Source organism: Poecilia reticulata, chromosome 2 (genome assembly GCF_904066995.2).
Source record: "Poecilia reticulata chromosome 2, P_reticulata-male-v2, whole genome shotgun sequence".
NCBI classification, from domain to species: domain Eukaryota; kingdom Metazoa; phylum Chordata; class Actinopteri; order Cyprinodontiformes; family Poeciliidae; genus Poecilia; species Poecilia reticulata.
In genome coordinates, this window is record NC_088831.1 from 31,751,711 (window position 1) to 31,766,860 (window position 15,150).

The following is a 15,150-nucleotide window of genomic DNA, read 5'->3' on the forward strand; positions in this document are numbered from 1 at the left end:
TTTTTTCGTATGTGTGAAGGGTTTTGGAGTTTACTTTCTGTCGAGTTTAATTTCATGCTTGTGTAATAAATAATAACATGGTTGAGTGTACTGGTTATAGTTTTCTACACTTAAGAGTGAAATCTAAATAACCTCAGAACCTGGTACAAACTAGATTATTTTTGTTAAAACCTTAAAACGGAGTTTACTCTCTCAATGTATCAATGTATAAAGACTGGATGAGTTTATTAACTAAATTAGTTTTCTGTTAAATATTTTTCATTTGTTATTTGAGTGTAGCAGAGTCACATAACATTTAAGCACTTTGTACAAGCCTCGGAGCAACAAAAGAAACTTTTCCTCTTTTCTCACATTTTTCTTCACTCATCAGTTATTGGAAGAATATTGAAATGTCTTTTAATGTCTTTGCTATACTTGAAAATGATTTATGTGAGGAAATAACATCAACCTGTACTGCAGACAGATCTTATCTGTTTGTCCTTTCAAGGGGATTAAATGTAGCCTCCTCAAGTTTTCTTAAACATATGAATGTTTTTACATCCTAATGTCCTGAATATGTAAATGAACAATTATTTGATCTGTCAAAGCTGTTTTTTTTTTCCTGCAGCCTGCAGTAAGTAACTTGGCTGCAGAAATTACTTTTCGCTTCTCCTCAGGCTGGTCAGGCAATTTTGCACCACAACAGCTGTAAAGCTATATTTATGAAAAAAAAAAAAATTCTTTTTTACAAAAAGCTTGTTTTTGCCAGGAGTAAAAAGCAATTCTATTTTTCCTCTGTACCGACCTGTTTTGTTTGCTTTTAGCTTAAAATATCTCACTTCCCTTTCAACGTACCATCTCAGAGGAGGCAGTGAATACAATTTTACTATTTTTGTTATGTATGTTAGAAGAAGAGGCGGCGTCACACATTTGTCTGAGATAGAAGTTATTGTAAAATGGGATAACATTTTAAAACAAAGACACAAAATTATAACAATTCTAGCATTCAGATTGTCGTTGCTAGCATTGCTAAAATAGCAGTAAAGTACGAGGGGTTGTCTATAATTTAACACGTACACAAAACATTGAAACTGCTCTTTACTGGGACCAATCTCCACATATGTGGCACCCTGCAGTTTGCAATCTCAGCACGTTGCACATATGACCCAAACCATATGACCATCCTAATAATTTGAAGATACGTCCAATTCTTGTTCAGGGAGCACCTCTTGTCAGGAGCCTCACAGAAGAAAGACAGAACACAGACTCGCTGAACAAACTGAACTCATGGTGATCTAATACCAGAATGTAAGTATGCTAAAACATTATTTATGGAATCCTCTAGATATATTGCTATCTGATGTGCAGTCAGACACCACAAGGGTCTCCGTGTTTATGGGTCTCCAACACCAGACCTTGAGAGCCCATGTCCTGCAAACTTTTGGATTCACCTGTGCTCCAACATGACTAAATCATATGCTTCAATTACCTCCCAATGTCTACCAGTTCTACAGAGGCCAGGTAATGAGTTGTTTTATTTTGATGTAGGTGTGATGGTGCAGGGATTCATTGGCAGGATGCCAGCTCTTCAGGACTGTAGCTGGAGATTCCTCATCTAGACAACGCAAAGAAAAATAGATTTTCTTTTTAAGTAGTTTCACAACATCTCTTTTGTCTATCTCTGCTGCTTCTGACTTCATTTCAGTTCTACTGAAAACAACTAATTTTGAATGTTCAGTCAGTGCCAGCATTTACACCGAAGAGTGTTTTTAGTGAAATCTGGTAGGGCCTGCCTAATACAGAGTAAAAATAAGAGATTTTTGAGTTTTTGATGAAGCTAACATTGCAGTGAAAAGCTCTTTTGGATGTGCATTTATAATGGTTTCCATGTTCACATCTCATCATTTTTGGAGATGTGACGTTTTGCATGTATGCATGGTGACTACAAGAAGAGCGGGTTGTGAGGTTAATCCTTAATGTCTTTTATGCACTAGTCTCTTTCATGAGCTGCATATGGGTCTATACTGTTAAATATGTGAAAATATGAGTTCACTTTGAAATGGTGGTGTGATCAGCGGATTTTCTTATATCAAGGCATAAATATTTGCAAAAGTTTGAGACCAGCATAGCCTCTTTCTGGGTGTGATTCTAATATGTTTTTCAAGGCAAAAAACATATTATTCCCAATCTTACTTTTTTGCACCTCTACAAATTTTGAGATGTTACTGGTTGTTTGAAACAATCTTAATCTATAGATCATTAATATATTTTTCATTTGTTATCTCTACTATTTCTAATTGTGACATCTTTCATAACTCCATCATCATATGATGTATTTTTGATAAGTGCTGGTTTGGTCAAATAAAATTGTTGTGAGAAGAATAATTACTGGAGCAAAAGCAAGTGTTACTTAACTCACTTGCAGAAGTATTTCTCTTTAAGTCAAAGTGCAGGAGGTTTTTTTTTCAGTTGTTCAAGATACAGTTCGCTATTGCTTACAATGCTTATGCTGCAATAAAGAACAGATATTTTAAACCAAGAAGGAATTGGTGTGCTTTGCAGAACTATTCAAACTACTCCACCTTTCCACATAACAAAGATAAACCTGAATGTATTTTACTGGAATTTTAACTGATTGACCAGCACCAAGTAGTACATAACTGTGAAGAGGAAGGCAAATGATAAATTGTTTTTAAATATTTTTGCAAATAAAAATTTGGAATGCTTGCTGTGCATTTATATTCGGCCCTTTTGTCCGTACTTTGTGGGACCACATTTTACTGGAACTGCAGCTGCAAGCCTTTCAGTGTATGTTTTGCACATCTATATAAATACTTTATTTTCCTTTTACTTTCCCAGTGGTGTGTTCTGCTTTGTGCTGGACTATCACTTAAACCTGAGTAAAATAAATTGAAGTGTGTAACTGTGATGTGAAAAAAATAATGTGAAAATTTTTCATAGGCGTAGATAATCTTGCAACGCATAGTTTTGCAACGTATATTAACAGGTGCAACATAAGGGGTTGAAGAAAGATTGACCTTTAACGGGTGATACTAATTAGTTATAATCAACACGATGCATCATATTGTTTTGAGATAATGATCTAGGTTTATTGTATCAGTCTCTTTCACATAAAAAATAAAAAAATAAATGCATATCTTCGCTGTCTACATAAGTCGTACAGATAAGCCTCAATAAAACATGTGGCCTGTTAATAAAAAAATGAGAAATATGTCTGAATGGCTAAATTGCATCTTTTAATGAACTGACTGATGAAGCCATTATTGTCTCAACCTCATATGTGAAAATTACTTGAGACTGTTTTAGGGTGATTTTAAATAAAAGGACATATCTAGGGAGACACAGGCTCCCGGTAGCAACATAATGGTTATTTTCTCCATGAGAAAACACTGATTTCTTCTCATTATTATTATTTTTTTTTCTCGCAAGACGTCTTCTGTAAACATGTGCAGACAATCAGATTCATTATTTCATACCATCCATTCTTCCATCAACACAAAATGATGTGTGATTAACTCAGACACATTCATAACTGCATATTGCATTACTTCTCTCTCATGCACATTAATTAAAACAAATTTAATGGTGCAGAAACTAAAACGTTCATTTGCATCAAATGTGTTCATGCTGGAAAAACTTTGAAGTAATAGTATACCAAAAAAAATTGTGAGGCAATGTAGAGAATGCTGTGACAGAGGAATGCACTTACATATAACAGGGAATAAACTCAACCTTCACATATTGCTAGGCAACAAATTGCTTCCCACCTGTGTACAAAAGATGCTTTTCTGAGGAACACAGAAACTGAAGAAAGGTATTTCAGAATACATCTCAAAAGTCAGCTTGATCCCTTCAAGGCCACTTTGTAGTTACAATATCACTAGATGTATTTTTTAAAAATGTTCTTTACTACCAGAAAACAATTTCTTACCTCACAACACAAAAAACCCATCCAAAACTGTTGAAACATAAATGACTTTCTCAGCTTTGTCCGTAGTCCAAATACTGTTAAAAGATTCTGAATTTCCACTGGGACAACCTAGATTTGCCGTTGATTCTAGATACTGTAAACCACGTAGTGAATAAGAGACTGCAAGCTTAGGCTGCATTTCTTTTCATTTGGAATGGAGGCGCCGAGATAAAGCTCTTGAATTAGAATTAAGATTTAATGTTTGGGGATACTCCTCCCTATTTTTATTTATCTATTTCAATAACACCCAGGGCAAAATGGTTTGAATACTGAAAAAAATATAGCTGTTTGCGCTGCACAAATTGTGTGGGGAACATACCATCTGCTGAAAGCTGGGGGCAATTTTGGTGGAAAGGAAGAAAAATGGAAAAAAAAAGCAACGTCCTCAGAGATGTCTCAGAAGCTAGAATTAAAAATGAATAATAAAATAATGTAAATAGTTATTAAAATCCGGCTGTCGCTTTTTTGAAAAAGCAGTACACAGATCTTACCACAGTAAACATTACAGCAGATACTGCTTCACATGCAGAAGATAATAAATTAAAATCTGATTAATTTACCGATGTCCCATTTGGGTTTGTAACGGTGAGTTTGTTTGAGTGGGGAGAGGGAAGGTGTGAGTTTTTCTTTTCTTCTTTTTTCTAAAGTTATTACAAGTTAATCAACGAAACACATGTGTGTGATTACACATTTTATAATCTGACAGAATGAATGAATCAGTTAAATAGATGATTTTACTGTTTGTGACAATCGACAGTATCGCCTACTGATTTAAAAACACCATTCTGACAATCCAACAGTGTGGACTGTCAGAAGAGCTTGCTTGGTTGATTAAGATATTATTTTTAGAAGTAACATCATTTTCTCTTGCCCTCAAACCAGTTTTCCACACCTGCTTTGTTTGCGACTGTAGAGAGAACTTCAATGGATCAGATTAAAGATGAACATTTTCCCAACTGACATACTTGATGAGCATGTTTGAATCTGCACATACGTATCTACTTAGTTAGTCCAGTGCAAATATAAAGCAAATAGTAAGATCAAAACTGCTAAAAGGACATGTCTATGTCTCAATGCCTGACCTCTACTGGAAACATCCATCTATCATCCATCGAGCAAGATGGAGGGACTAGAGACTATCTCCAGCAGTCCATTAGACAGATCCACTCTACAACTCCAGCATCCAAACAACCATTAACAACCCTCTCAGTGCATTATTAAAACCTCAAGCACAAATAATATAAAACAATGTATTTCATATTTGTTAAATCTAGATGTAACTAATTTACAATTTCAACAAGTTATAAAAAAAAGCAAAAAAAGTAACCGGAACGAAATAGGTGTAGTGTTGTAACTTCCCTTTTTCTAAACTTGAAGGTCACATCCTATATAGAATTTGTCCACAGTGATTTTTTTCCACAGCAATAAAATATGCTTTCGCTGGAGAGTCACTGGGGAAATCAAGTCACACTGCAAAAGGACCCTGTTCACAATCATTCTTCAAATAAGGTGCCTTTAAACCACTCATAGAATGGACTTGGTACTAAATACTTTCCTGCAAAACACAGCTTCACTATTTGTCACTAAGAAACAGATAAAACAGAAAGGAAATTGTAAAATCTATTCATTTAATCCTGCATAAATGTCATGAATGTTGGTTACATGATCTGTCAATCTCAATCTCATGATTCTCATGTAAAAGCTGGAGGATTTTGCAGTTGTTTGTGGCAAGACTACAACAAATAATAGAAAACACACACACACACACACACACACACACACATACATACATACATACATACATATATATATATATATATATATATATATATATATATATATATATATATATATTCTACAAATAAAATATCTGCGACGATAAAGGAAAACTCTTTGTGTGCTTAAGAGTTCACCTAAAAAATGCAGACCAAAGTAAAAAGCAATTACAGTAGCAGCGTAAGAGCATCTGAATTATTAAAGAGAGAAACGCAGACATTAAGACACAATAACAAATCAATGAAAAACAGGAGAATGCCATGATGATTATGGGTTAAATATGAAACGTAGTGGACAGAGTTAAACACTGATAGTTTGGGAACAAAATGCAGATCTAAATGTGTAAATAAAAGAAGCAGCCAGTTCCATAAATATGGTACATAAGTGGGTGCTAACAGCAGGAGGTAAGCTGGATACCATAATCACTTGGCATCCTCAAGTCAGAGGAAAAATAAAGTCATTCCCCATAATTTTAGGTGAACAGCATGTAAAAGCCTGTCGTTCACCTTTATGAGATAATTATGAGATAAAACTCACATTAACAAGATAACACCTGGTTTTCATTGAAAACAAAAACAACGTTTGTAGAAGAGACAGAATGCACTTTAGCATGTTTTAATTTTCTTTTTTTAGATCACATTTTGTTTTCAATGCAAGTGCTGGACGGCAGTGGGCTGGACAACAGAAATGGAACCTAAATGCTCCTAAAGTAAAGGTAAGATGTTTCTGATAGGTCAGAGGCCTTCTTTCTTTTAAATCTGAATAGCTCTATTGTAATATTTATGAAAATTTTGTTGTTCTGTCCAGATCTCAGGTGCCAAGTATTATTGCACAAGGCAGAAATGAGGATTATTTTGCTTTCTTTATCCCTAAAAAAAATCTATTGGGATAGGAATTTGCCATCATTACTTGATGTCTGCAAGCTCCAAAAACTATATAAGAAGTGGATTAATTAGTTTTTCCATCTCAAACTATTTTCCGTCTGCTGGGCACGCTTTAGTTGATTAAATTCTACTTTGTTTCAGGATGTCTTTTAAAGCAGGTACCATGTCCAGGTTTAGCTGCTCCTTCAACTGATGTTTTAAAGTAGCTGAAAAGATATAGGCTGAGTTAAAAGTATTGATATAACATGTTATTTCCATGTCAAGCATCCCTAGCAAAAGATATAATTCAGTCAGTATTTATATACAGGGTAATCATTTATTAGGTTAATAAAATGTGATGTATCTCATACCTGCTAACAACACTTTCGTTGAGTAGTGTTTCCTATTAAATCTACTTAGAGAAAATTAATTAAAATCTTCTTTAAGTAGTTGTAATGGCAGATTCTAATAAAAGAAAATATTTAAAAAAGCTAGACTCATAGCAAATAAAAAGAATACCTCCAGGTTGTACCTTATACACTGTAGTAGCACTTAAACGCAATAAACCAATACTAACAATACAATAATGTGAAAACCGACATGCAATGAAGGTCTGCTCATAATAAGACTAAAGTCATTAATGACCCCAATCTATACTGGATACACTGGGACATATCCAGTCAAGCATTTCAAACAAGAACTCAATCAACTTAATCCAGATGTAACCTGCACAATAATCTGCAGCCAAACAACCAGAAAGAAAACTATTTTCCAACAAATATACTAAGAAAAGACTGAAAAATAAACCACAACCAACAGAATATCAAGTTAATCAATCGAGAGATCAGTTTAGTGCAAACAGCGTATTTCTACTGTGACCTTTGAGTGTCCAATAATGCTTTGCTTGACTTTGTCTCAGTCTTATCAGCCAGCAGCTTACTATCTGATAATCAATAAAATAAGTAGAAAACATGCCTCTGATAACCGATCCTGCTGCCCTAACACTGATAGTGCCATTAAACTTGGCTTTCCCGATGTTATTTTTTTAATGTAAAACGATATAAACCATTTAAAATATATAACAAATAAAACATTTATAGAAATGTGTGATAAAAGTCTACATAACATAGCATCAGGCATATAGAACATCAATTACAGAGATATGTTGTTTAATTGCTGCCTCTGTTATTTATGTGTTGCGTCTTAAAAGGCTAATATTTTGAAAAGGTACTTTTTTTATTATAAAAGTCAAAACAAAACACATTTATATGAAATTCAATAAAATATATCAGTTCGCAAACCTCTACATTAAAATTCAACATTTCATGATTTCAACAACTTATATATTTTTTGGACTCTTAAGTTCCACATGTGGACAAAATAATGATGCCTGGTTGAACAGTAGCAAGTTATGAACTTCTTCTCAATATGAACATGAGAACATGATATGGAGAAACTGCGGCTAGAAATATGTTGGAGCTAAACCCAGAGTGACTTTGATGATATTCCACCTTACCTGTAAAAGACTTCAGCAGTATAGAAGTAATCCAGTTCTGTTCCCATTTTACACAAACCCGTTCAACAAACTGTGTTATATAATAAATACCTCACCAAGTATCACAAAATAAACCCCTAAAGCTGTCAAAAGCAGTTATTCAGAATTTAATTTATATGTATGACTCATATCATTCTCATGAGCAGCCTATGCGAGAACTTGAGTCAGTTTCATTTGCACTACTCACCGAACATTTTCAGAGGGAATTACAGGGTGCAGTGGTATTACAACAAGGCTAGTTATGTCATGTCCAATGTGAATTGCTCTGCAATTTCTGCATACACCTCACAATTGTTTAAAAAAGTGTCTCATATTCAGATTTTACTGAGAGCGTAACAGTTTTCTTCTTTACTATTAAATATTGAAAGTAGTAGTCAATAAATTGTGATATGATTGAGAAGTACATTTGTTTCTATAACTCTTTGTTAAGGATTAGAAAAGTCTCCCAAAAAAGAAACATTTTTTTTGTTACCTATTAAATATAAACTGTCCATGATATCTTATGCTGAACATGCTCATAGGTTTATTTTCCTCTCCTGCATAGCAAACGTTTCTGTTACCCAAGTGCTGCTGTTGTTGCCTATACCTTTTAAATTAAAATGGTTATTTTTTAGTAAAGTGTACTCCAGTCCTAAATATACCAGTCTTATAAATCTGTTTAGCTGACAAAAGTGAAAAAAATCTGTACTAGTGGGAAAATTGCGATAATTTTGGGACTTTGATTTTACAGTAAAAGAAGATGTAACAAAATGTTTTAGAACATAATGCCCACCTGTGCTTGAAAGGCAGAGAGACTGACTGCTAGTATGATGATATCTGCTCACTTATGTTTTGTTTTCCTTTTACGGGTTTAATATAACTGTGGTTTTCAATAACTTAATGTTTTTCTTCCATTTTTTCTTTTCAACAGCTGAAATCACAAGCCTGGGGCGTTTAGTATTGTTTATATCCCCTTTCTTTCCTCTGATCCTCTAGGTATATGTGGATGATTGCTGTGCTTAATCAATCTGGCCCTGCTGTGATTTCTTCAGTTTAAAAGGGAGTTTATTATCTTCACTGAGTATGACCTCCCTTCTCCCCTTGCAAATGTTAATTTCCCAAATGTTCAAAACTAATTGGCAAATTTGTAATTCAAAACAAAATTAAATTTACTCAGTTTAGTTAGATTATATTTGGACTCAATTGATCTGTATTGGTTTAAGACAAATTAGACTAGATTGAACAAATGTTGCTTTTTATTCTGTTTATCTTTCTTGCAAATGGGCCTCTTGCGATTTGTTTCTGTCAAAAACGCCACAGTATCAATAAACAAAATGTACCTATTTTCAGGATTCTCACTTGAGGGATGTACTGAAATCCAAACTTAAAATCAAAATAAGGATAAAAGTCAATATGGATTTTATTTGAACTGGAAGCTTAATAAACTACGAAGACCTAATACAGTCCTAGAGTCACATGGGAAACAATAAGTTACTAGAGATGTGTAACTTAATATCAGTTAAGTCTGTTTTATAAAATGCTTGGAACAGGAGCTGCTTGCACAGTTATACTTATTGTGAAATATGCTGCAAAACTTTACATTGTGTGTGTGCAAGGGTTTTCTGTGAGTAAATTCTAATGTGTGTTCTTTGCCTAGATCGTAATTATACAGCTACTGACTTGAACCTTACAAAAGAGGTATGTGATCTTAGTGAGCCTAATCTGGTTAAATAAAGCTTTATTTCAGGGAGAGTTGACTTTTTTTTTACAGTGTTTATTGAGGATTTGTTCTAGCTAATACAAACCACAATGTTGATAAACTGCTGCAATGCCAACCAAAAACTTAAAACACCCACAGTTTAACCAACAGCTGTACGAACAAATCATCACACTAAAACAAAGATCTTTGGTTCTCTTTGCCTTTATTTACATACAGCTGAAAGCAGATATTTGTATGCACTTAATTTAAAAGGCATGACTTTTTTGCTCACTGTCTGGCAAGAAATCACATCACACCTTTTCCTATTTTATGTTTTTTAAGAGTATGCACACGTTTTCCTAGTATTGGTGGAATTGCCTTTTGTACTGTATGGCTTTATTTTAATGTTGTGGGTGTCCTTCCACAAGCTTTTCACAATAATCTGCATCAATTTTGGCCCATTGCTCCCGATAGGATGGCTGTAACTGAGTCAGGTTTAGTAGGCAGGCCTGACAACAAATTTTCCAACAGACTGAGATCAGAGATGTATTAGCGCCACTCCAAAACATCAATTGTGTTGTCCATAAACAACATTGTCACTAATATGACAGGACAATTAAGTCAGTGTGCATTTGGAGGACATGGTCTTTGCCTAAGCTGTAACTTTCTGACTGAAGTCTGAAGATGTTGCTTCAATATTTCCATATGCTGCCACCCACATTCTTCACAGTTTGGCTGATATTCCAAGCTTGCAAGAGTCTCCCTTTTTAACAAATCTTTCCAAACATGAAGATCTTTGTTCCTGAGTGTGTTCGAAAAGTGTAATCTGGCTTTTTATGTTACGTTTGGATTAATAACCTCTTTATCCTTCAACCCAGGTCGGACAGGACTCTCTTCACTGTAGATTTTCACAAGGTCCTTGCTTTTAATCAAGGGCCAATGTGCACAAAACACATCAATATCTGCCCTAAGTATTAAAATACAGTAGAATGCAATTGGACTTATTTTGTTTCTTGAAACATTTCATCTCCACTTCAAAAAACATAGTCGTTTTTGAGTGTGAAAACAAAAGCCAGTCAAGGATCCCACAGCAAATAGAAAGTTAATAGATATTTCCTTTAATTTTTAAGCGCCATCACCATGTATGTCGGCTATTAAAAGGCATGCAGACAAATCCTGTCTGCTTTTGTCTGTCATTCATTTATGTAAATTGTTATCTAAAATAGCATATGCTAAGAGGTAGCATTAGGCATTTCAAAAATTAAACAAACGATGATCATTAATTCATCCTTTCAGTACTAAAGTCCAAGCGATCTCTTCACCTAGCCAGTTGCCTCATAAATATTCCAACAATATTTATTCGGAATGCATTTCAATACACTGACATAAATTGCAGACTGTAAGCCCAGTGCAACAAGGCAGACAACACTGACTAAGCAAAGATGTAGTACTTTAAATCGGGGATTAAGGCTTTGCACACAGTAGACGTGGAGAAAAGTGATTAGTGAGAGCACACACAAGAAGCACACAGTAACACACATAATCACTGTGTCATGGTGTGAACAAGGGGTTTAGCAACAAAAATACACCCTCACCTGTGGTCAGCACGCCAAGAAAAGTTCTCACACAGCTCGGTGTTAAGCATACTTTTTTCTTCCTGTTGTAGTTGTCTTATTGTTTTGAATTGTATTTATTTCACAAATGATAAGCCTACATTTTCACATTAAAGTAGTAGCGATAGTCCCACATTGGGATAACAGAACAGAGCTTTTCTGAAAGTATAGATTCAAGACTTTCTGTTTTGATGATGAAAGTCTAAAATAACTTCTACAGTTCATTGCATAGGTGCAAATCTAAATTGAGTCAAATATTCCGAAACATCTTTTAGATATGCTAAGTTAGAGCATTACATTTTTTTAAAAATCACAGATATTTTAAAGTGTTTTGCACTGCCTAAAATTATTTAAAATTAGAAATATGTTGCCTCTATCTCTATTACTTTAAACGTAGCAGTTGAGTCTGACCACTAACACCCTCAACTACACTGATTACATTCAGTGGGAGCAATGACAAGCATAAATAAAATTAGAAAGTTTTAGGTTCGTACGTTTTAGAGATCAAGCGGGGGAAAAAAACAAAAAAACAAAATCAAAACAGATGTCCTAGATGTCCTGACTGCTCTGGGATGTCTTTCAAAGTTTGACATTTAACACCATGCAGCTCCTGTTCCTCATCGCCCAGCTGGACAACCTCCGCAGTTCTAACGCGGAGCGCAGAGGTGGCAACCCTGCCAAATAGGACAGAGATCAGTGTGTGCTCACAGGGGATTGAGTCTAAGTAGCTGCGTCGTTAAATACCCAGATGGGTATGACCCTAACGCACATAAGCAGAGATCAAAAGCGCCACAAAGGAGGAGACGCCCGAAATTCTTCGGTTGAGCGCACAGAGACCAGGAAGGACACATGAGTAGAGGATAGATGGGTCCCCCACACTGCAGGGTTCTTTCAAAAAAGAAAAAGTAGGACCATCCCGACTCACTGCGTTTCACAACCGTCCAGGAAAAGCTCAACCTGCGCATGCACGCGCCATAGCAGATAGGAAATAAAAATAGCCATCCTTGCTGCCCCTACCTCATCCTGCGTCCTCATCCCACTCTCACTCGTGGTGCCGCCGATACGCTTCTGTTCTGCCTCAGCATCCCAGAGCTCGAGGTGGTGGTGGGGGTGGGGGGGTGGGGGGGACAGAATCATGACGGTGATGCAATGAGGCTGACGCGCCGCTCAACGAGGAGGAGCCGACCAATCAGAGTGTAATCCGATAAATTCCTCACCAATCCACTCAATTGGAGAAAGTGAAGGCTGTGCTTGACCGCACTCGGTAGTAGCAAGGTAGATTGAGGCTGTGGGAGAATTTTTTTAGTCAGCCGCCCGTGCGAACTGTTTTCATTCCCCATGTCGGCGCTGCAGATGTTACAGCTCCAGTAAAACAACACATTGTGTGACCTGAGGTATTTGATTATAGTCATAGCTGGTAGAGAATAATGTAAAGATACGAAATAACATCAGCAACGATAATGATAATAATAATCAGTAAAATAAAATTAGTGGTGATAAGTAAATAAATATGTTAATTTAATTTTACTTTCATCAACAAGCCCAAGGGGATAAACTAATGTCTTTGGTGCACGCAGGAGTACAGTTCCAAAAGAAGTTGAACTACATCTAAGCTTACTTTATATGTCTAGCTTTGAGGGTAGCCTACTCACTGCTGCATTTTTGCAAGGAGATTCTATCTCTATTTTGTTGAATACGAGACTAACTGTTTCAGCCTGGCTGTTTATGTAGTCCTTCATTTTCAGTCAATTGATCTGGACTTGCATCAAAAATATGCCAAACTCTTGTCTGCTGACATAATCAGACACCCCTGAATGGAAGCATGTACCTTACACTATTTTTCTCTGCTTCAGTGCCACCTTTAAACATCCTAAAGATGCCAGTCCCGAGGATTTTACAGGTTCTCTTTACCAGGTAACAGGGTCTTTTTATCATCTTTACTTTTTGTGCATTACTGTTTCACTCAAATATTTCTGTCTGCACCAGATGGCTGGTCTGAGTGACAATAAGTTTTTTTATAGGTCATCATGAGCAACTGCGCCTGCAGTTTTATTTTTTATTTACTCTTTTTGGGCTATGTTGTGTGTTTGGGTTGTTTGGATTTAAGCGGTATATTTAAAACAATTATCCCCACCTGCTACATCTCTCTTCTGTAGCCACTTAGTTTATTACGTCTCCCAATCAAATTCCAATCAAAGGGCATTTGATGTGCTCTTCATTCAGTCTTGTGACATTTTGCCTTCTGCACTTTGGTTTTGTTCCAGTTGAAAGAAAATGATTGTGTCAATTCGGTTTAGTGCCTCCGGTCAGTAAGCTCGCATATGCATCATTCTCCACAGAACGACACAGAGGCATGATGGTTTTTCATGCAGTGCTGCCTGGGGCCTCAAAGATCTCCTTCATGCAGCAGGGATTTTCTTGTCTAGACCTTTATCCATTGATATTTTACTTTCCTCCAGAAATATGTTTGCAGTATTATGCACTGTACATGTTGAAAGATACAAGTCTTAACAAACTTTTTAAATAAACAAGTTTTAATAAAAAATAAAAAAAATAACAAGGAATTTACCAGTATTTTTGCTTAAGTCTAAGGTTTAAAATCAAACTGACAAAAAACAATCTTATAGATTACATTATGAACAAAGGTAATAGTTCATTCATCCATTCCATCCAATATTTGCTATTCCCACCAGAGGTGGGGCGGGGTTAGAGTGGAGGTGTGGGGTTAGATTAGATTACTAGTTTGCATAAAACATACTAAAGTGTCTTTAACATCATAGCTGATGCAAGACAACACATTTTGGGATTCTTTCTCTACGCATAGAATTTGGGGCAAAAATTATGCAAATAAACAATGATTAAACTTATCACTTTCCCAGACAAATCTGTAAGTACAAATAACTCTTATGTGGCTGGATTAAACATTATGACTTGTACTTATCTGTAAAGAGACAAAGGAAGCAATAGGATAATATTTTTTTTATTGCCCTTTGATCAACAGTATTTCAGATGAAGCAGCCTGACAGCAGGACATTATCAGAAATGTTCTTGTACAAAGGAAAGTACAGTAAACTGTTTATTCTAAAAAATACACTTTTTTCAATGTAAAATATATTCTGTTCAAAGTAGGACACAAATGTCTCTATTAACTCCATTATATTATATACTTTCTATATTATAAATAAGACAATTTTAAGAAGATCGTATCAGTCTGCACACCAGGTGCGAAGAATAATGCTTAAAAATGTTTGGTTTAAAGGTGGACCTGCCGAAATAGTACAAAAGTAGAGAAAACAGAATGAAGCTGTTCAGAGTCCGTTAGTAAAAAAAAAAAAAAAAAAAAACCTAGAATAAAATTTAAAAGGACTGAGTTGAATTATATTTTATTATAACTTTGTAATGACCTAAAGGTATCTGATTCAAATCAACTAGATCAGGGGATTTTAAAGTGTGGGTTGTGTCTCCTCTGGGGCTGCCATGAGATGAGGAAAAAAATAAGTAAACAAGAAAAAGCAACTGCGAACATTTAACCAACCAAATTAGACTTATGCCAGAGACAGATGGCTTTTTAGTACCTGAAGATGTGACGGGTAAAGCTAGGTTTATAGTTGATGCCATGCTAATAGCACTGTCTTTTCCTGTGCATTGGCTTTTTGCACGGTCGTGGTGCCAGACTGTGCCAGATCATGCGCACA

The 15,150-nt window shown here is 35.5% G+C and overlaps 1 protein-coding gene across 2 annotated transcripts in view; it reads right to left on the minus strand.

The window, feature by feature from the left end:
* b3galt1b (UDP-Gal:betaGlcNAc beta 1,3-galactosyltransferase, polypeptide 1b) overlaps positions 1 to 12,563 on the minus strand; it is a 46,004-nt gene extending 33,441 nt beyond the window's left edge. For both annotated transcript variants that reach the window (XM_008404047.3, XM_017308206.2), the window contains exon 1: positions 12,473 to 12,563. The gene's annotated coding sequence lies outside the window, so the exon portion shown is untranslated. The remainder of the gene's footprint in view (positions 1 to 12,472) is intronic.
* Between the last annotated feature and the right edge of the window lie 2,587 nt (positions 12,564 to 15,150).